We start from the raw sequence: 23,217 nt of genomic DNA, 5'->3' as shown, positions 1-23,217 counted from the left end.
CCGTGTGTGATGTGGAGGAGAAGAAATTGGTCAAATTTGTGCCCTCAGCCTTCAAAATGACACTTTTCAATAAAAAGAGACTACGAATTTTCTCATTTAGTTTTTCCAGCGAGGATAGGAGATGGATTATTCAGGTCTTTAACATTATCCAGTAAATTCTTTTTGCAGCAAGCTGATCTACTTACAATGTACAAGACCTTACATGGGATTCCAAACAGATGTCCCTAAAATAGCACTTTTTCCCTTTAAAGTTGAGAAACCATATTGTGTTATGTTTTCTTATCAGACCGCATTGCTGCTTATTTATAGCACATTCTCTGCATATATTTGGCCTAAATGGGTCATCAAGCCCTTTTACTTCCCTGTCAAATTAATAACTGGGGGAAATCCAAACCTTTATCAGATTTTTTCCAATTTTTTTAATAAAAACACTTTTTTCTTCAAACATATTACAGACCATTTTGTTTATTTATGGCTCTTTTGGTTTAATTTGTCATTTACTGAAATATGAACCATTCTATGTTATGTTTTTTCCACTTTTTTACCATTTCTTCTTAGCCTTTTGATTGTCCTGTAGACACTCAAAGCAAAGTTTTCGGTCTCTAAGTCCTAAAGTTCAGTGAATTTCCTTGCCTACAACTGCATGCAAAAATCAAGTGGTTGCACATGTACATGGTTTATCCAATCACCCAATTAGCACTAAAATCATGGTAAATGTGAAAACAGTATGTGCAGAGAGGCCAACAACCTCACCAGGACCCTGAGCAAGGTGGGGGGACAGCTTTGTGCTCCCAGAAGGGGCAGGGCTTTGGGTGAAAGGGGCAGGGCTGGAGCAGCCAGCCCGTACTACTACCCAGGGGCTGTGTCTAGACTGGCCAGTTTTTCCGGAAAATCAGCCGCTTTTCTGGAAACACTTGCCAGCTGTCTACACTGGCCGCTTGAATTTCCGCAAGAGCACTGACTTCCTACTGTAAGAAATCAGTGCTTTTTGCGGAAATACTATGCTGCTCCCATTCGGGAAAAGTCCCTTTTGCTGAAAACTTTTGCGCAAAAGGGCCACTGTAGACAGCTGAGATTTGTTTTGCTCAAAAAAGCCCCGATCGCGAAAATGGTGATCGGGGCTTTTTTTGCGCAAAAGCGCGTCTAGATTGGCCATGGATGCTTTTCTGCAAAAAGTGCTTTTGCGGAAAAGCATCCGTGCCAATCTAGATGCTCTTTTCCGAAAATGCTTTTAACGGAAAACTTTTCCGTTAAAAGCATTTCCGGAAAATCATGCCAGTCTAGACATAGCCTAGACAGAGTCTGTGCCACACTACTCCAGGCAGCCCACAGAGCTACCCAGAGCATGCTGCAGAGGAACTCTGGCAGCAATTTAAAGGGCCCAGAGCTCTGGCTGCTGCTCTAAATCACTTTTGAATTGCTGTGCCCCAGGGCTTTTGCCCTCCCGCCAGCGGGCCTGAGTAAGTATATGGAATTTTGCTCCCCCTATCCTCCCATTCATTAATAATTTGGCATGTTTCTTGCTTTAAGCTCATATGACCTGACTCAATTACCAGTGAAGTCAATGGAAAAATTCCCTTCAATTTAAATGAGTTCTGGATCAGATTCATTGCACATATGACTAAGATTTTCATAGTGAGACATTGCAGAGGGTGCTGTGCAAAATAAAAAGCAAACCAGACGTTTGATCCCACTGGGAGAGCTCTGTATTTGTTAAATTATTCAATTACATTTTTTTCAAAAGTCAGAAAGTGCATGTTGCTAATATCCTTTGTCGTGTTTTTGAAGCTTGCTAAGCAACCCTTCTACTGTTACACTGTCTGTCTCATTACAATGCTGAAAAGCCAAGGACTGACCAAACTACTACAGCTCAGACTACCTAATGCTTCTTGCTGTGTACAAAGCTGGCTGCCTGTTAGCCAGCGTGGGGGTTTTGTTGCTTTTTCTATAATATAAGAAAGCCTTGCCTTGTGAAAATTCAATGCAGAAAAAAAGAATAATAAGCCCTTGAGCCCATCCTCCAAAATCCCTGTTCAGTTGTATTGTAGCCTAAAAATAATACGACTGTTCCAAGAATAAGGTACTACTTTGAGCCCTGGTCTATACCAGGAAGTTATTTTAAAATAACTAAATTCAAAATAATAACTCCCAAGATAACTATTTCAAAATGAGCTTATTCCCCAAGAAAAGCAGGAGTACAGATTTCAAAATAACCAGCCTGTTATTTTGAAATAACGGGCTTGGTAGTGGGGACCCCACCACTCGTTATTTCAAAATAGGGGGGGTTATTTCAAAATAACTCCCTAGCATAGACCAGGACAGAGTGAGTAACAAAATATGATTGTGGCTCTTTATTAGGAGAAAACTTGCTGCTTCTTCTGACATTCCTCTAGCCATTTCTTCATCCCTCTGCTTCTTCATGGTGCTATAACAACAATAGCCTCATTGTGTTAAGATGTTCTAATTGTCCAAATATTAAAAACATTGTTTTTTGTCCAGGGGGTTGGAAATTAATTATCAGATTAAGCAGGCCCTCGTTTATCTCATAATATACTTATATATGAATGTTTTATATAAATTCAGCTCAGGAAGTTATCAAGTAAAATACAGTGATCTTTGTCTTGGATGGGGTTTTTTATTTCAGAATTATCTGGGGGGATGCATAGAAGGGGAGACACTATTTCCCGGAAGATCGAAGTAGACTATGAATAATCCTTAATATTTAAACTCATCTGAGGACAAATTCCTAGGCCAGCATGATAGCAAAGGGGGAGAGCAGTCCCAGCATGTTGACATGTAGTTTCCTGTAATATTGCACTCTATCAAAAGTCATCAAAATACTATTTATGTTCAGGTTTCAAATAAAAACTGCAGTTGACATTTGATTGCCTATCAGGTGATCTGTCATTTTGAAAATATCCCAATTTATTACACAATGAAAAAAAATGTTCTAGCTAGGTTCCCTATGTGGAGGTCTTATTGGTTTAGTTTCACTAGGATTGAAAATTAACTCATTTGTGTTTTAACAGTGTAACACTGGCTATCAAAGCAGATATGTTAAGAATCTTGTTCAGTTCCCACACTGACCTCTACATGATGGGAGGTCAGTCACTGAAGGAGCAGCTATTCAGTACGTCCTTGTTTGGTGTATGGCATCATACTTTATTTAAACTACATGATCCAACACTTCTGAGTTCTGAGTAAGAAATGTGAAATAAAGTGTCTTATGTCCATTTTACAGATGGAGAACTGACACAGAGATATTAACATCAAAAACACATGCTGATTTTGGCAGCCCAATTTAAGATGCCAATGGCCTGATGTTTTGAGAGTACATGGCTCTACCTACTATTTCATTGGTTCAAATCATAGCTTCCACTGACTTCACTTGCAGCTATGAGTGCTCAGAACTTCTGAAAATCATACCCCACATTACCAGTTCAAATAGCTGACAAATGAGAAACATGTACTTACTACCATCTTTGAAAAATGTAGGTTAAGTGATTTGACTAGCAGCACATAGGCACTCGATGGTAGAGACAGGGATTGAATCCAATTTTTCTAGGGTGTCATTCAACTTATGCCCAAAATGAAATGGAGGTCCCACCGACAAGCAGTTTAATTCATTCCACAACCATGATTTATTCCCTCTTCTGCAGACAGATAACTAGTAGAAGAAGGAGGCTATTAATCTCTGTGGGTCAGCAACTAAAAGGAGAAGAGGCACACATGTTGCTTGTGGGTTTCACAGCATTTGCTGACTGTAGAGGAAGCCCGAGACAGGAATCTTGGATTGTGTTCCAGGTTCCGGGGGAGTTTGCTCTAAAATTAACGGAGCCTTCTGCCCCCACTTTTTCCACCCCACCCCGCCCATGCTCCTTCCTTTTGATTGTCATCTGAACCCCTCCCACTATACAGCCTCCCATCAACTTTCAGGCCCAGCACTTGTAGTCCACCCGAAGTCCCATCTCCCATCTCAGCACCCCTCTAGAGTAGGCTCCTTCCTCTTCCTTCTTCCTGCCTGGACACGAGCAAAGGGACCATTAAGAACACAGGAAAAGTCTTCCTATCTTTAGTTCTTGTGTCTGTACTGTACAGCAAATAGTCTTTAAAAATTCAGGATCTGATCTCCGCTCACCCCACATTCTTTTTTTTTCTTTCACATTTTACATACGTGTAACTTTGTCATATCAACACCTAATATAAATTAAACTGCTGGAAGAAAGAGAGTAGGATGCCCCACTGAGCCACTGGAATCCACTTTTCTTAGCATAAAAACATTACAAATGTTGCATATTCAAACATGAAGTGGTGGCAAACATCCTAGCAATTTGTGACAATGTGTAAAGAAGAACATAAGAGAAAACCGAACGTAACCAGCTTACAATCTGTTTGGTCCCTTTCACTTAGGACTCAGTCCTGGAAGGTGTTGAGCACTGTCACATACTACAGACCTTAGGGGCAGTTTAGAGCTCTCTGTCCCTCTCGGAAGGTGCCAGGAACCTTTCAGAAATACAGACTTCCTCAGCTCTACCTTTCTTCTCATCATTCTCTCTCTTGGAGGTAACACTTCTCTCCATCCAGGAGTGGGAATGAAGAGTTCTCATCAGAGGCAAATCTATTCCCCATCCAGGCTCATTTACAACTTTGCCCTCAAAGTTTATTCAAACTGCACAAAGCACTTGCTACTTCCAGCAAGATATAAGAAATCATCTGAGCAGTCAGGAAATTTTTTGACTGCAAGTGTGTGTTGCTCTTTCTTTGTTAGGCCCCCACACGCACGCATGCACAAGACATTCTGTTCTAATCTGTATTTGCACACAAAAGGCGTTATAGACCAAGATATTTGAAATCTGGCAAAATAATAATAATAATTAATAATAATAATAATTAATAAGTAGGCACCTGACTAAATGGCCTGATTTTTCAGATGTTGAGAGCCAATTAATTTTGAAGCCAGTGTCAGCTGTGGAGTTGCCTACCTGTGAATTTAGGTGCCTAATTTTAGGAACCTAAATCTGAAAATGTTGGCCCATGGCACCTATTTTTTCTAATGATCGGGGATATATAGTCAACAGTAATTGCAGCAGCTTAGATCACCACAGTGTCTTCCTATTAGAACCATCTCAGCCCCTTATTCCTTAGCCACTATGTTTCTCTGCTTTTCTCACAGAGCTACAGTTGTTGGTAATTATTATATATCTCTCACCTTCAACCCTCTGGCCTGGTTTTCAGAGGGAATAAGAACATGCAATTCCCTGTTGACCTCAGATGGAATCACAGGTGCTCTAAAATACAGAGCCTAGAGCCATCAGTAAAGCCTGTGCCTAGGCCGAAAATTATGTAGGGAGCATCCCAAACTACCTTTGAGCTAGTGGCTAATATCTACATCTGTGAGTGAGATTCAGGGGTTTTTTTATGACTCAGAAGCCTCTCACCACTTCCTATGTCACCTCGTTTGGGCATGTCTCCACTAGGAAATTATTTCAAAATAACTAAATTTACATAACTCCTGATTTAACAAAATCCCCACTATAGGGAAGCATCAAAATTAGTCAGAATTATTTTGAAACAGTGTGTCAGCACTGATTGGAGCCTGCCCTGGACATAGAGCCCTGAGAAGCACGCTGGGGAGGGGACCAGGAGTGTGGACACTTCCTGTGGCTGGTTGGTCAGGGAAGCTGAGACACGTGCTTTCAGGGGCTCCTCTCTATGGCTGCATCTCACAGGCCACTCCTCCACTGCCTACCCCCTTTGCAGGACACAAAAGAGTCAGTGTGTTTTGGTTGCCCTTGTGGACACCATAGCACTCAAAGCATGGAGCCAGAGCTGCTGCAAAGCAATGCTGGGCTCACAGGCTTCATGCTGCACCCCATGGCGCAGTTCATCCAGACTGCCCACATGCTGCTACACAGGACAAGGACCAGTATGGACCACAAGCCCTGATCACCCAGGTCTTGTGCTCCTGCTGCTGTGCATGCCCCTCAGTCTTCCGGATGCCATGGAACGTCTGGTAGCAGGAGATGAGTTTGGACTAGTAGGATTGCATCACCCTGAAGTGATGGAATGACCAGCAGTGGCCTCAGAACTTCTGCATGCAGAAGGCCCTGTTCCTGGAGCTTTGGACCTGCCATCCCCCTGCAGAAGTGCGTCACCATAGCACTCTGGAAGTTCACCACGCCATAAAGCTACCACTCTGTTGGGAACCAGTTTGGAATGTGGAAATCCACAGTCAGGGCAGTGCTCCTGCAGGTATTCAAGGCCATCAACCAGCTGCTGCTACAGAACGTCCTCACTTTAGGGAAAATGGGCATCATTGTCGTTGGCTTTGCTGCCATCGGCTTCCCCAAGTGCGGGGTGAGAGGGCATTGACAGCACGCCCATAAACAGGAAGGGGTACTTCTCCAAGGTGCTGCAGGCCCTCATAGAGCAGAAGGCTTCACTGACATCAACATCAGCTGGTCAGGAAAGGCGCACAATGCCCGCATTTTCTGGAACTCCTGCCTGTTTCAGAAGATGCAAGCTGGCACTTTTTCCCCAACTGCACCATCAAAGTCAGGGAGGTGGACATGCCCAACATGATGCTGGACAACACAGACTACCCCTTGCTCCCCTGACTCATGGAGCTCTACACGGGCAGCCTGAACCCTGACATGAAGCACTTTAGTGCCAGGCTCAGCAGGTGCCGTATGGTGGTGGAGTGTGCATTCGGCGATTTAAATGGAAGGTTCAGAGGGGGTTTCCTCACCCATCTGGACCTCAGCTAGTGCACAATCCCCTTTGTGGTGGTGGTCCGTTGTGTGCTCCACAGCCTTTGTGAGAACAAGGGAGAGACTTTGCTGCCAGGGTGGTGGGGTAGAGGCTGATCAGCTGGCCAGGGCATTTCAAGCAGCCAGACATCAGCACCAAGGGGCAGTGCTCACTAGGGGGGCCTTGAGGGAGAGTTTCATGCAAAGCCAGTTGTGAGACTCTCCCTCTTGCCTCTCCACAAGGGGCCACTGCATTCCCTCTGTGCTTTTCCTTCCCCACCTCTCCCTTCCTCTTCCCTCCCTTTCCACCTTCTCCCCTCCCTGCAGAGCAAACAATAAAGCCTTCTCTTTTGAAACAGGATTGTTAATTGGGGGGATATAAAACAGGGAAGGGACTGGGAAAAGAACCTGGAATGAGGAAGGAGGGAAGAAGAGGGGCTTAGGGATGGGGGATGGGACTGGCACCTGCCAGCAGGTGGTCAGGTTCGGCTGCCTGAGAGGTCCTACTGCCCCATGTTTTTGGGTCCTAATGGCCCCTGTTGCATAAAAGCCTCCACCCAAGCTATTACTTGATTTTACACATGGGTTTTCGGGAAATACACTAAACTGTAAGGTCCTGCCAACACATGACCAAGGGTATGTCTACACTACCCCACTAGTTCGAACTAGCGGGGTAATGTATGCATACCGAACTTGCTAATGAAGCCCGTTTTAAAAGCCAGCTAGTGCGAACCCCGTGCCGCGCGGCTACACGCGGCACGGGGTTCGCACTAGCTGGCTTTTAAAAATGGCGGCGCCGGCTTTATGCTAATGAAGCCCGGGAAATTCAAATCCCGGGCTTCATTAGCAAGTTCGGTATGCATACATTACCCCGCTAGTTCGAACTAGCGGGGTAGTGTAGACATACCCTTAGAGACTAACAAAAACCTCCTGCTGACTGCATTGCTGGGGGAGAGCGGGGGGGCAGTTGTCTTTTAAGTCACTTCATTACTGATGATTTATAAATGATTCTCTGAAGCTTTGTAATTGTTTCAGCTTCAATGCCTTTTAAACTCTGCAACTCGTTGTAAACTTTGTTTACCGTGCAACTCTGTAATCTTTGTAAAACCTTGCAACTTTGTAACACTCAGCAACTTTGCATTATACGTTCAGAAACATACTCTAAGCTTGGTGATGGTTGAGCCTTGCAATTTTGTAATTTTTGCAACTTCCATCCATTCCGCTTGTAACTTGCTCTAAACTGCATTCTTCCCTGAGATATGAATGTGTGTAAGAGTGGAGACTATTGAGTGTTTGGGATTAGAAACTGCAAGGATGAGCAAGTGGAGCCACGTGGTCATCAGACCAATCAAGGCTGAGCAAACAAAGGAGACTGCTGCTCTGCTGGATCAAGGGAAGTCTGGGCATGTTTCCTGGTGACCGATGTGAATGACTCACAGGAATTGTACAGAGACAATAAAAGGAAAGAGACATAGCTCTCTTTCTGAGAAGCTCTACTTTCTGCAGCCAGTTTCCTTCCTGACCAGCTCCTCAGCCATGATGAGCAGACCAACCCTCCAGACTCTACATGCCTTGGCTCTTTCTGCAATCCATCTGCCTGTGTAAGTGAGGGCAGGAATGAATGTGTGTGACTGAGTGAATGAATGAAGGTGTGTGAATGTGAGAGATATCCCCGTAAGTTTAAACCGTTAGTGGCAGCTCTATCTTCTTTAGTTTAATCTTATAGTGCATATAATGGAGTGTTAATTCCTTAATCAATAAATCCATGCTAGTGCAACCCTGGGTGGTCTCCAGTGGGAATTTTTTAGGTAACAGCCCTGGGAAGAAAGCCATGGGGGTCAGGGAGTTGGCTGGTTGCCCGCTTTATGCACAAGACCCTGCGCTCCATCACTGAGGTGAGAGAGGAGCATATGGCATCATACTGGCACATCAGCTGGTCTCAGGCAGTCTTCCATTGTTCCTGGTCAGCCCGATGCTCCTCCCAGTCGGTGGCCCATTCCTCAAGCCCTCAGATGTGAGATTTCAGGCAGGCCATCAGGTCATCACAGGTTCTTTTCCTCCTGCCGATTCCATAGAGTTGATTTGATGGCATGGGAGTAGGGGACATGCCAAACTTGCAGTTTGCTCAGCTGTGAAGAGAAGTTACAAGAGCAGTTATCCCAGGAGACACTGTGTATGAAGCTAGCCCTAATCTCTGCGCCAGCACCAAAGGTCTCGGTTCAGGTGATGGTGATGTGCTTGGAGCAAGGCAATATATTGCCTAGAGAGCAGGCACTTTCCAGAGGGGGCACAGACATCCCAGGGAATCATCGCTACACTCACAGCCCAGGACATGGGAAGGTGCCAGCCATGCCGGGAGCCTGTGCAGAGGTGGGAGGAATGAGCTTCCAGTAGCTTCCATTCTTGTCAGTGAAAGCAAAATGGCAACTGCTGCCACAGCAAAGCCAATTGCCACAACACTGGACTTCTAGGGTACAGGACAATTGGTGTGCCCAGCAGCTGGAAATTCACTGAATCTCATACACAACTGCAGAGGCATTTGAAAAAGATACTTGGGAGCGCTCTATATTTTTCCCCTCATTTCGAACCTGCTTGAACTCTGTGTGTTCAAAGATTCACTCAGACTCTACCATTATTATAGTCACAACCCATTCACTGGAGACTGAACAAAAGTACAGAGAGGAAAAGTCTAATAAATAATAGGATGAAAGCTAGAGCACAGAGGAAAAGGAGAGAATAAAAAGCATCTCAGAGAGAGAAGAAAAGCAGAGAAAGGGAGAAAGAAAACATGTAATGAAAAACGTAGCCCTTATGCTTCAGGTGACCTGCCATCCTGCATCACACCACACCCAGCATATGTGGCCTAGAAAGAATCAGCTCACAGCAGTGCTGATCCTTCAGTGGCACAAAGCCAACATAAAGGCTTGATCACCACATATCCACCTGGCCATCAGCATATCTACCTGGCAATCAGCATACCTTATATGCCACCCTGACCTTGGACTGTGTTTTATCCATGTATACTATAGCCATTACACGCTAGTATACTGCATGTTACAGCAGCACTTCTACTGCTCTAATGTGATACAGGAGGAACCACAGCTGGAGGATTATGGGAGCACAAAAGCTAGCTTTGTGCACCACCCTCTGACCTATACCATTTGCTTTCTGGCCATGCCCAAAGCTATGACCCATATTATACACCACATCTACAGCAGGTGTAGACTGTTCAGACCTGTCTTACCAGAGCCCAGCTTTCTCCAAAAGTCATAGCACAGGCAGCCCTCTGGATGGAAAATAAACGAATGAATCACTCTCGGAACAAGCATGGATTTGAACTGCACTAGCCAAAAGTTCATGAATACAAAGCAGTTTTCCAACCACCAGAAGGCTGTTACAGATCCCTCCGCCCACTCCCACAACTCCACAGTTTTGAGCCAGCCCAAGTGTTCCTTTCAAGTAGTCTTGTTTCCCCATGTTTGAAGGACTTCCCCGCAGCTCTGTAATATTGGCTCATGCTCTATTCCTAGAGCAGCTGCATTAAGTACGAACCCTGCTTTGGAACTCAGTGTATTATAAAATGACAGTACATGGGCTTCTGGCTGGAAATGCCAGAAAATAAGCAACACATTTGAAGTTAATGTCCAAATCAATCAGCCAAGTCTTCACACCTCACTTGCTGATAAATACATCACTTAGCTTGCTAAATTCTTTTGATTCTAGGGTTGTTTAGTTCTGACATCATTCCTGCCTATTTGTTGGGTTTGATACCACATTATGTATTTTATTATCCTGGACCATAAGCAAGTGATTCATGTTACTAATTCACACTAGAAATAAGAGGGTTGTCTGTTTTTTAAAACTTATTTTTCATCGGGATTACGTATAAGTAAACAACTATCTGTAAATGTGTTTATGTATTTACATCTACCCGTATCTTAGGTAGTTGTACTCCAGAAATCCTTATTAAGCAAGAACTTATGTTCTAAAGTTAACAGCACTCCACAGAAGCTTCCTTCTATCTATATCCATGCTGAAGGCAATGCCTATATGAATATATTGAAGTACTTATACACTGTCCCATCTACATTTTTAATAGGGACAATTACAAATAGCAAGGCACTCTTTTGGAAATCCTTATCATTTGGAGCCCTAATTTCTTACATAATATTCATCAGTTTTCATGCAGGATCACCCCTTGATACATCAAAAAAACATTCATACACACCATATGGATCAATCTGGTGATGCACATCAAAACATACACTGATTTAAAAAAATGTAATATTGTGCTCAGTCCCGCAGTCTGTACTAAGTAAAAAATCAGAGCTGGAAAGAATTTGCTGAGTTTATTATTTTAATTTTTTGGTTGGTTTATAGTTTTTTGTTTTGTTTTTACTTGGGGAAGGGTTGTTTTGCTTGGGAGGCATCCTTTGTTTTCTGCTGCTTAATTTTTTCTGACTGATTACAGAGTTGAACTATGTGAATTTATGAATGAAATAACTTCATTTACATGGCTTAGTTGCAAAAGCACTGTGACTGCAGAGACATGAGTATCATTCCCAGCTCGTCACTAGCCTGCTATAACCCTGTGACAGAGATGACCTTCACCTGCTGATATGGGGGCGGGAGAACAGAGTGAGGCCAGAGTGAGCATGCAAATGGGACCGAGCATGCTCAGTACAATCCAAACTGCAAATCAAGGCAGCATGTGACTTCTCATGCCCCTCACCCACACATCACCTCTGTCTGGAGAAAGGCACCACTGTAGAATGGGAATGCTGAAGCTTATCTCCTGTGACATCCACATTTTGAGATCTATGGATGAACAGCGCTATAAAAAGGCTCTAATAATTATAATATCCAAAGTTTGTTTTCTATGTGGGTTCCAATCTTGCAAATTGTTCTCAATGGATGGGCGTGAAAAGTCAAGGGGCATATGAGTATGCCTGGGGGTTCTTGGCCATGCAATATAAATTGCAGGATCACAGCTGTATGTGTAGCAACTATAGTTCTGCAAAGCCACTTTTACATCACTTTTATCATGGGAGTCAATGACTTATTTTTTAGAAAAAGCCTCAAACATGCCAAAGTAAATGTGCCCCATGTTTGTAGAGTGCACCTGTAAATGTCCTCCCTGTGGAAGATGGCAGGTAGCACAATGAGGAGGCTGGTAAGACCCACCCCCCTTCAACAAAAACCTCAGGGGAGATTGCTCATCACTAAATAGTATCAGCTATCAGGGATAATGATATTACACCTCACCAGGGATGCTACCCAATCCTTTATTTTTAGTATTTAGATTATTTCCTGAACTGAGAAGCCAACATTATGTACTGCTGTAAGTTTCCCAGAACATTTAAATGTAAATAAAACTGAATTTGCAGAAATAACATATCTCAGATCAATATGCCTCTCTTAAAATAACCCTTTAAACACCAAAAGTACTACTTTAAAATTAGTTTCTTAAAGGTTTTATAAATAGAATCCCATAAAATGCCAGTATAAGGCCTCAGCATGGAAATTAGGTTCTCCAACCTTGGCTCCCTCCATGGACCATTTGCATTATATTGACAGGACAAAGGGCCGGAGGGACAACTTGTTTCCTGAAATTTTTCCCAGCTCTGGATCATTGCTGGGTTCTATGGAATTAGTCAAACAGTGCTATATAATTTCCCTAATTCTGGCAAGGGGAGGCTGGGAGAATTGGGGCATGGCAGGAGCAAGTGTTGTGGCAGAGCAGCTGCCAGAGTGACCCCTTGGGGCCATCAGCAGCTGGATGGAATCCACAGATGCCCGTACTAAGTCCAAAGATCAGAAAGCTACAAAGATGGTAGAGAGACAAACTTCCCTTTCTTTTGATCCAGGTGAGTGCTTCACTCAGTGCACTGCTAGAGTTCTTTAAGGGGGTCAATAAACATGTGGACAACGGGGATCCAGTAGATATAATGTACTTAGATTTCCAGAAAGTCTTTGACAAGATCCCTCACCAAAGGCGTTTAAGTAAAGTAAGTTGTTATGGGAAGGTCCTCTCATGGATTGATAACGGGTTAAAAGACAGGAAACAGAGGGTAGGAATCAGTGGTAAGTTTTCCAAGTGAAGAGAGGTAACTAGTGGGGTTCCCCCAAGGTTCTGTCCTGGACCAATCTTATTAAACTTATTTATAAATGATTTAGAAAAAGGGGAAACAAGTCAAGTGATAAAATGTGCAGATGATACCAAACTGCTCAAAACAGACTGTGAAGAGCTTCAAAAAGATCTCACCAAATGAAAGGTACAAACTACAGTGTTATTTTGAAATAGCTTATTTCAAAATAACGCATCTACACACAAAATGCATTTTGAAATAGCTTTTCCACACTGAGTGGATGCTGAACGCATTTAAGGCTGGCCAGAACCAGGTCCGGCAGGGCGTCAGACTAACTGCGGCCTGTGCTTAAATGGACCCCCCCCCCCCCCGGACAGCCAATTCTCAGTTTTCCGTGCTTGCTTGCCTACCTCGATGAGGGACAGAAAAGCATTTTGTCTCTGCGTGCTCTGGTTGCCTCACTCGGGACACCACAGCACTCTGCAACATGGAGCCAGAGCTGCCCATGGGCTCTCTAGTGCTTCTCTTGGACGCGTTGCTACGAGCCTGGCTGCACTTTCTGCAGGCTGTCATCCAGGAGGTCCATCGGGGGTCTGTCAGTATCCAGGAGGCCCTGCGGCAGAGCTTCCACCCTGAGGAGCACTAAGAGCCTCCTTGGGCTGTCCCACTGGGGGCTTGTACTTCATTCCTCCCTCACATCCTTCCACTTACCTCTCCCTAGCCCCCCTTCCTGATGTCAAATAAAAGACACGTTTTTTCATACATACAAACTCTCTTTATTTCACAAAACTGGAGGGAAGGGCGGGGAAATGAAAGTCTGGTGAGACTGGGGAAAGGAGGCAAGAGAGGGAAAGAGAGAGGATGGGAGAGGGGAGGGGGAAACCTGGGAGGAGGGAGCTGGAAGGGGGGAAGCAAGGGGATGAAGGGGGACGGGAAGCTCAGGGCTCAGGATTGGGGGTCTCATTGGACCAACTTGATTTTCATGCAGACCTGCTCCTGGGTTCGCATGTGACCTTTAGTGGCCAGGCTGGCAGCTATCCTGCCATAGATGGCTGCGTTCCTCCATCTAGTGCAGAGATCATGGATGTTGGAGGCATCCCCCCAAACCTGAATAAGGTCCATGATCTCCACCCTAGACCAGGAAGGTGCCTGCCTTCTCTGGGCGCTGGCAGGCTCCTGGGAGCTGGCAGACTGCTCCTGGGGATCGGTGGAAGGCTGGCTGCCAGTGGCTTGCTGACTCATGTTTTGGGGCCGCTGGGTTGGGGCACTGACTGCTGGCTCTGGGCCGGCAGGCTTGGAGGTGGCACAGGCACTGTGGCCAGAGTCAACCTTTTTAAGGGCTCTGCGGAGGGGGGAGGGAGAGGAGTGTTCTTGGTTGAGGCTGGAGTGGCCACCAGGGCACCCTGGGAAGGCTGGATGCCCCTTATTTTGAAATAAGTGTCTACACAGCACTTATTTTGAAATAGCTATTTCGAATTTGGCGTTATTCCTCATGGAATGAGGTTTACCAAATTCAAAATAAGTGCTCTACTATTTCAACTTAATTTTGAAATAGCGGTTTGGCTGTATAGACTCTAGTAAAGTTATTTTGAAATAACTACTGTTATTTCAAATATCTTTGCTGTGTAGACATACCTTAAGTCAGTGGTCCCCAACCATTTGGGGTTGCCGGGCGCCAGGGGGCGTGTCCGTTTGCCCACCGGGCGCCCAGGGGGGCGGCCCCCCCCATAGCTGCATTCTGGGGGCGGCGCTCTCCCCTCAAGCGCCGCGCAACACGGGGCCAGCGCTCTCTCCCTCCCCTTCCCCAAGCGCTGCGCGCCCGGGGCTGGCGCTAGTGCTCTCTCCCCTCCTCCCCCAAGCGCTGCGCACCCGGGGCCGGCACTGGCGCTCTCTCCCCCCCCCATGTGCCGCGGGGGGTGACACCGGACACCGTGTTGGGGACCACGGCCTTAAGTGATTGGGCAAGAAAATGGCAAATGAAATGTAATGTTGATAAATGTAAAGTAATGCATATTGGAAAGAATAATCCCAATAATAGGCTATGTCTAGACTGCAGGCTTCTTTCAGAAGAAGCTTTTCCGGAAGAGATTTTACAAAAAAACTTCTTCCAAAAGAGAGCTTCCACAATGCCAAAGCGCATCGAAAAAGCGATCTGCTTTTTTGAAAGATAACGTCCACACTGAATGGATGCTGTCTTGCATGTAAGCTGTGATTACTATGGGTGAAATGGCCACCGGGGCACCTATGCATTTTCCTCTTTCCTCTTTTTACGAAAGAATTCCCTCTTCCCCGTCCACACCCTCCTTTTTCCGGAAGAGTTCTTTTGTAAAAAGGCTTGTTCCTCATAGAAAGAGGTTTACAATATCAGAAAAACCCCGTCTGTTCTTTCGATTTTCTTACAAAAGAATGTGAATGCAGCGTGGATGTAATTGAAGTTTTTTCAGAAAAACGGTCGTTTTTTAAAAAAGCCCTCTGTAGTGTAGACATACCCGTACATACATTATGATGGGGACTAATTTAACTACAACTACTCAAGAGAGAGATCTTAGAGTCATTGTGAATAGTTCTCTGAAAACATCCACTCCGTGTGCAGCGGCAGTCAAAAAATCAAATAGAATGTTAGTAATCATTTAAAAAGGGATAGAGAATAAAACACAGAAAACCGTATTGCCTTTATATAAACCATGGCATGCCCACATCTTGAATACTGCATACAGACGTGATCGCCTCATCTCAAAAAGATATATTGGCATTGCAAAAGGTTCAGAAAAGGGCAACAAAAATGATTAGGAGTTTGGAATGGGTCCCATATGAAGAGAGATTAAAAAGACTTGGACTTTTCATCTTAGAAAAGAGGGGAGTAAGGGGGGATATGATAAAATCATGACTGGTGTGGAAAAAGTGAATAAGGAAAAGTTATTTACTTATTCCCACAATATAAGAATTAGGGGTCATGAAATGAAATTAATAGGCAGCAGGTTTAAAACAAACAAAAGGAAGTTTTTCTTCATTCAGCGCAAAGTCAACCTCTGAAACTCCTTGCCAGAGGATGTGGTAAAAACTAGGAATTTAACAGGGTTCAAAAAAGAGCAAGATAGATTTATGGAGGTTACATCCATCAATGGCTATTAGCAAGAATGGGTAGGAATGGTGACCGTAGCCTCTGTTTGTCTGGAAATGGGTGACAGGGGAAGGGATCATGTGAGGATTGCCTGTTGTGTTCCCTCCCTCTGGGGCATCTGGTATTGGTCACTGTCAGCAGACAGGATACTGGGCTACCTGGACCTTTCCTCTGACCCAGTATGACCATTCTTATGTTCTTATGCAACTCAGTTGGACCCGAGAATTCACCCCTATATTGTTCACATCAAATTAGAAATATGTTACTACATGGAGTGATAGAAAAGTAGAACTGGTAGGGTCCTCAATAGATCATATAGTCCCCTGCAGTAAGGCAGGACTAAGTCTTATGAAGACCACCTCTAACAGTGATTGTCTAACCTGTGCTTAAAACCCTTCTGTGTCAGAGATTCCACAGCCTCCGTCTGTTCCCATGCTTAACCACACTTATAGTTAGAAAGTTTTTCCTTGTGTCTAACTTAAAACTCTCTTGCAGCAATTTAAATCCATTACTTCTTGTCTTGTCCTCAAACTAAAAGAGCAAGTCAGCATCTTTCTCTTGATAAGAGGCGTTTACACACTTGAAGATTATCTCTCCCCTCAGTTTCCTCTTCTCCTGACTAAACAAGTCTCATATCCCCCCTCCTCCCACCACCATCCTCCACACACACACACCAAGCTCTCCTCGTAGGACATTGCTAGAACTTGAATCATTTTTTGCTCTCCTATGGACTTTTTCCAATTGGCCCACATCTTTCCTGAAGAGTGGTGTCCAGAACTAGACACAGCACTCCAGTTGAGACCTTACCAGTGCTGAGTAGAGTGGAAGAGTTATTATTCTTCTCTTGCTTGCAACAATCCTGATGATACATCACAGAAAGAATGATGTTCATCTTTTTGCAATAGTATTAAGTTGTTGGCAAATGTAGGTAGTTAGTGTCATCCAGTGTAACCCTCTGATCCTTTTCTGCAGTACTTCGTCATAGGCAGTTATTTCCCATATAGCACAATTGATCATTACTTCCTAACTGTAAAACCTTGCATTTCACCGCACTGAATTTCACCCTGTCTATTTCAGACCATTGCTCCAGTTTGTCAAGATCATTTCAAATTCTAATCCTGACCTTCAAAAACTTACAACCCTCTCCCAAATTGGGTCATCAGCAGACTTTATAAGTATAATTTCTATGCAATCATCCAAATTATTTTGGAAGATATGTAATAGAATCAAGTTCAGGAGAGATCCCTGTAGGACCCCACTTGATATAGTGTTTCAGTTTGACAATGAACCAATGATATCTACTCTGAGTAAGATTTTCCAGCCAGTTGATTTGTAAGAGTCACAAGAGACAATATCAAAAGCCTTTCTAAAGTCGATATAAATCACATCTACAGCTTGCCTCTATCCACAAGGATTGTAATCATGATAAACAAGAATATTAGGTTGGTTTGACATGATTTGTTCTTGACAAACCTCTGCTGACTATTAATTACCACATTAACTTTAGGTGCTTGCAAATGGATTGTTTGAAGATATGCTCCATTATCTTTCTAAATGCTTAAGTCAAGCTGGCTAGTCAGTAATGCCCTAGGTTGTCCTTATTCCTCTTTTTATAGATAGATATATTTGTCACTTTCCTGCCCGCTTGATGCTTCATAAGTTCTCAGAGATGATGGCTAATGGCTCAGAGATCTCTTTTGATAGTTCTTTAAGTATTCTAGGATTTATTCATCAGGTTCTGCAGAATTTAAGACATCTCACTTCTCTAAATTATTCTTTACTTGTTCTTTCCCAATTTTAGCCTCAACTCCTAATCCATTTACACCAATATTTGCTACATTAGTCCTCCAATCTCTATTTTCACCTAAAAGTTTAACAAAATAAAAAAGAAATTTAGCACTTCAACCATTGCTGCATTTTCTATTATTTTTCCCTCTTTATTGAGTAAACAGGCCTAACTTGTCCTTGGTCTTTCTCTTACTTCTATTGTACTTGAAGAGTTTTCTTGTCATTCTTTATGTTCTTTGTTAGTTTAAACTTGTTTTGTTCCTTCATGTTTCTAATTCTGTTCCTACATGCTTGTCTTCTTGCTTTGTAATTTTCTTTCATAATATGACCTACCAACTAGTTTGCACTTCCTACCATTTTCTCCTTCCTGCCGTCATACTTCTGCAGTCTTCACCTCCTGGGTTGCTTCCTCACCCCTGGAGATCTCTATATGCTTCTTTACCCTTGGAGTTCTCCATATGCATATGTAATGAATTCCTGGGTGCATGGATGCTCCTGACCCTAGTAACATGCCTGAGATATCTTGACTTTAGCAAAGCTTTTGATAAAGTCTCCCACAGTATTTCTGCCAGTAAGTTAAGGCAGTATGGATTGGATAAATGGACTGTGAGGTGGATAGAAAGCTGGCTAGATTGTCAGGCTCAACAGGTAGTGATCAACGACTTGATGTCTGACTGGCGGGCAGTATCAAGTGGAGTGCCCCAGGGGTCAGTTCTAGGACATTTGACATATTTATTAATGACCTGGATGAGGTGATGGATTACACCCACAGCAAATTTGCAGATGATACTAAGCTAAGGGGAGATGTAGATATATTGGAGGGTAGGGATAGGATCCAGAGCACATAGAGGTATAATCAAAAAGGCCAAAGTGCATTTGGAATTGCAGGAAGCAAGAAATGTGGAGGACCTTAAAGACTAACATATATATATAGTGTCATGTGCTTTCATGGGCAAAACCCTAGGTTTTTCCCATGAAAGCTCATGACACTCTCTTGATATTTTTGGTAGTCTCTAAGGGCATATCTATACAGCAGGGCAAAAGTCAAACTAAGCTACACAACTTCAGCTACATCAGTTGTGTAACTGAAGTCAAAATAGCTTAATTCGGCTTTTGTCTCTGTACACAGCAAGAAGTTGAAGAAAGGACATTCTTCCTTCGACTTACTTATTCCTTGTGAAATTAAGGTTACAGGAATCGGACTAAGCAGTTCTCCAGCTCGCCATTATTTCAAAATAATGGCTTGCTGTCTAGATGTACACTTTGTTATTTTGGAATAACATGAGTTATTCCAAAATAACGCTGCTGTGTTGACATAGCCTAAGGTGCTACAGGACTATTTGCTTTTGTAGCTAAGAAGGCTAATGGCATATTAGGGTGCATTAGCAGGAACATTACCAGCAGATCTATGGAAGTGATTATTTCCCTTTGTTTGGCACTGGTGAGGCCACCTCTGGAGTACTGTGTCCAATTCAGGGCCTCCTATTGTAAAAAGGCTGTGGACACATTGGAGAAAGTCCAGCAGAGGGCAGCAAAAATTATTAGGAGGCTGGAGCACGTGACTTATGAGGGGAGGCGGAGATATTTGGGCTTATTTAGGCTACAGAAGAGTGAGGGGGGATGTGATAGCAGCCCTCAACTACCTGAAGGGATGGTCCCGAGAGGATGGAGAGAGGCTGTTGTCAGTGGTGACAGGTGACAGAATGAGGAGCAAGGGTCACAAGTTGCCTTATCTAGATTGGATATTAGGAAAAAACTTTCACTAGGAGGGTGGAGAGGTGCTTGAATGAGTTACCTAGGAAGGTGGTGGAATCTCCATCCCTAGAGGTTTTTAAGTCCTGGTTTGACAAAGCCCTGGCTGGGATGATTTAGTTGGGGTTGGTCCTGCTTTTAGCAGGGGGTTGGACTTGATAACCTCCTGAGCTCCCTTCCAGTCTGTGATTCTATGATTCTAAGTCTTTTGTTTTCAATTGTTCTCAAATTGACAGTTTCTGCCACACTTATTTATTTTACATAGCACTTTACTTGGCAAAAGTATCCCATTGAAATCAACAGACAATGTGGAGAATAAGTTACTGCTCTGTGGGGGTAATTGTGTGAGAATCTGACCTTTAGTGTGCCCTGAAAAGGAGTCTCATAAAATCCTAGGCCAGGGAGCATACTCTTCTCTCAAAGCACATATCTAGCTTCCATTGAAGTCTCTGGGCATACACATTAAGAAAAGAATATGCTTCTAAATCTGAATTTTCTCCTTTTAAGTCTTGAGCTTCAATATCACTAGAGATTGCAGAATAACAAGTTGACAAAGCAGTAGCGATTGGTCAAAAGTTGCCCTTAATAAACTTTTCTTGGCAAAATGTCTACCAGGCAATTTACATCACCACAAGTGCATTCCCTTCCCTCAGCCTCCAGTGTCTTTTACAGTTAAAAACTTCTTTCTTGCTGTAGTTTATGGCAGATTTTACTATGTGTACTTAGGAACCAGCAAGGCTGACTAAACTGATTTCCTCCGTGACCTTTACTACTGTCGGCTCAAAACAATTTAGTCCATTTTAAGTCATTTGAGAGCACGGTAAACATTATCCAAGGGGCTTAGGAATGGCCATCTAAACCATGACCTTTGAAGCTGACAGATGACAAAAAAAAATGTTCCACTTTAAGCCATTTTAAAGCAAGATGCTAAAGGTCTCTTATCCTGTTGAAACAGAAAGGAATTTACTTCTGGTTACTTTTTACCCCCATGAAATAAAGACATTTTGTTTCATGCAAGTAACCATTTTTTTCCTTTTTTGGGGGGAGCGGTTGTAAAGAAGGGGGAAATCATTTAAATTACTCAATTCCTATGTGTCTTGACTAAAAACTCAAACCATTCAATTAGTGTAAACTAAAAACTAAAACAAAAGGGGCAAGAGAGCAACTGAGAAAATTAGGCTGCACATCAAGGGAAAACTTGCACTGTGAATACTTAGACTGTAAATGGGGTGGGGGAGAGAATTGCTCCAACCTTTAACCACACATACACTATTGAAACCAGTTTTCTAAATCCACATTGTACTGATTCATAAGCAATGGAAAGGAGACTTAGGGCTGATTGCTTGTCAGCTATATTGGAAGTTATGACACTAGTAATCACCAAACCCCATGTGGTATACATACCCATCTTTAGTAGAAGGGCAAAATGCACTTGAGCCAAGGAGTAAGGTTCAGAAAGCCTTCTCCACTTAGCTGCACATATGACGATATGTGCATACTCCACCCTGAATGAGGTTGAGTTAAAACCTGTGGGTAGAAGAAGTACCGCTCCTTCACCCAGAGTGGGAATGCTCCAAATGCTGAGGCAGCATAAAAGGAGTAGCACAGCTCAGTCTGGGCTGGCCACTGGAGGAGAAGGACCTACAGCAGAAGCTCCAGAAATGCACCAGCCAGAGTCCCAGACAGGGGGACCCAGAGATCCAAGAGACTGCCAGGAGCTCCGAGTGCCAGGGGAGCTCTGGGGGCAACAGAGGATTCAGAGACCAGTGCTGGAGCAGGTCCATTCCATGTAATCTCTGGATCCACCTGGAATGGACCTGCTCCAGCACTGGTAGAAAGTGACACAGGGAGGATGTTGGAGTGGTATCTCCCACCCGGGTGAGCTCGGCATGTTTCAGTCGGAGTCCCTGCTGAGCCAGCTGTAGAATGCTCTGCCACTCGCAGGGCCCTGGGTCAGGACTCACTGGAATAGAATGGGCTAGGGTCCGCCTACTGGGGCTGCTACCCCTTCCCTATTGACTCTAGCCAATAGGCTGTGCATGCCCTGAGTTAAAGGGACACCCAGCATTGACTTTGGCTATTAGGCCATGCCTCCCTGACTTCAAGGGCCATACTTTATTGACTGCAGCCTTTAGGTTGTACTACCTATTATAAACAGAGCCTAGTTTGTACAGACTGAGAGAGGTAGCCAGCAATCAAAGAGCTGACTAGGTGGTGTCCACCTCCAAGGGACAGGATGTGCATACACTGCAGCATGCCCACAACCATAATTGCAGCCCTTGCCCTCTCCAGAACACTAGGCCTGGTCCTTACTGGCATGCCCTAAAGGAAAAGCCACCCACAAGATGAGGGAAACAATGAGGAGAAGAGAAGCAAGGATCTATATAGGCCAGTGGTGATGGTTAGAGCCTACAAAGGATTACCATAGTCACTGCTATTTCAGGTGACACATTCCCGTTACTCACTAGAGTCTAAAATTACATGCAGTCTCTTATTCAGGGATGTGTTCTAATAGGAGTGCACAGATCATATTCTCAAATGGTAACATTTTATGCAATTACCGATTTCATTCCTTAAGTCAGACTCTGAAGGAAAGCAGCTCTCACAGAACAGAAGAGAACAGAACACAGCCAGGATGAAATCTGGCCGGGGTTTGGCCCCTGGCCTGCACTGAACTTGTTATCTATCAAGGTCGACACATCATTATACACAGTGTGGTCACAAACTTCACAGAGGTATTTAAATAGAGTGATCTAGCAGTCTGGGGATGAAAAGGATGAGAAGAGACAAGAATGTTGCCCCTGTAAAATTGAAACAGTGCACTTTGGCATTTCTGCCTAATTCCATGAGTACATTCATCGTAAGCAATATTCTGTGCATCTAATATAAACTGTCTGGTGGTGGCATTTCTAATATAGCCTAGATGGGTGCCTGATGAATTATGCTTAACTTTTATTAGCCTAAATACATATAGAAAATAATAAAAAAGTTCCCAAAATAATCCTCCCACCTCCTCACTTTTAAAGGCAACTTCTCACACTGGACCAGTCCTGGGGGTTGTCTATGAGGAGAAATGGGACCAGGACATTGTGCTGACTCATTTATAACTTATTGCGGGGGAGGGAGAACCCTTCTTAGAAGGGGTGAGTCTTGCAATGGAATGGTTACATAGCAAACTTTAGATTAGCCTGATTTTTAGTACCTGTAATTTAGGGGTCCACTATGCTTTGTTTCTGGTGCTAATCAAGGCTTTCACTCTGGAGACCGTCAGCACAGCATTTCCATTTGCAGTTGCCTTTGTGGACCATGGAATGAGAGACTGCCTCAAAAACAGCCAAGGGTTTTAAAATTAACCGAGCCGGAAGCTGATAGCACATGGATCACACTGACAGCATAAAACACTGATGGGTTATGGTCACATCAGTCAGACCAGGGGAGGGCAAAATATCACCCATGGGCCAGATCCAGCCGGCAGCGCAGCAGGATCCTCAGACAGGCTCCCTGCCTGTCTCGACCCTGCACACTGCTCAGAGTGGCCAGCTGCAGGGGCCATGTGCTTCTCTGAGTACTGTTGCAAGCACAGGTTGCAGAGGCTTTTTATATTTCCCCCACCCCACCACTATCTTACAGCTCCCATTAGCCAGAAACCAACCAATGAGACCTGTCTAGGCTGTGTTTGCAGGGCAGTGTGCAAAGTATTCAGTGGCATACAGAGAAG

The 23,217-nt window shown here is 43.9% G+C and overlaps 1 long non-coding RNA gene across 1 annotated transcript in view; it reads right to left on the bottom strand.

The window, feature by feature from the left end:
• Positions 1-7,683: 7,683 nt before the first annotated feature.
• Positions 7,684-23,217, bottom strand: part of LOC142831205 (uncharacterized) — a 112,673-nt gene continuing 97,139 nt past the window's right edge. The window contains exon 3 of the long non-coding RNA XR_012906853.1: positions 7,684-8,878. This is a non-coding gene — a long non-coding RNA (uncharacterized LOC142831205). The remainder of the gene's footprint in view (positions 8,879-23,217) is intronic.

Source organism: Pelodiscus sinensis, chromosome 13 (assembly GCF_049634645.1).
Source record: "Pelodiscus sinensis isolate JC-2024 chromosome 13, ASM4963464v1, whole genome shotgun sequence".
Classification (NCBI taxonomy): domain Eukaryota; kingdom Metazoa; phylum Chordata; order Testudines; family Trionychidae; genus Pelodiscus; species Pelodiscus sinensis.
The sequence above is the reverse complement of the archived record's forward strand: the minus strand, read 5'-3'. Positions and strand labels throughout refer to the sequence as shown.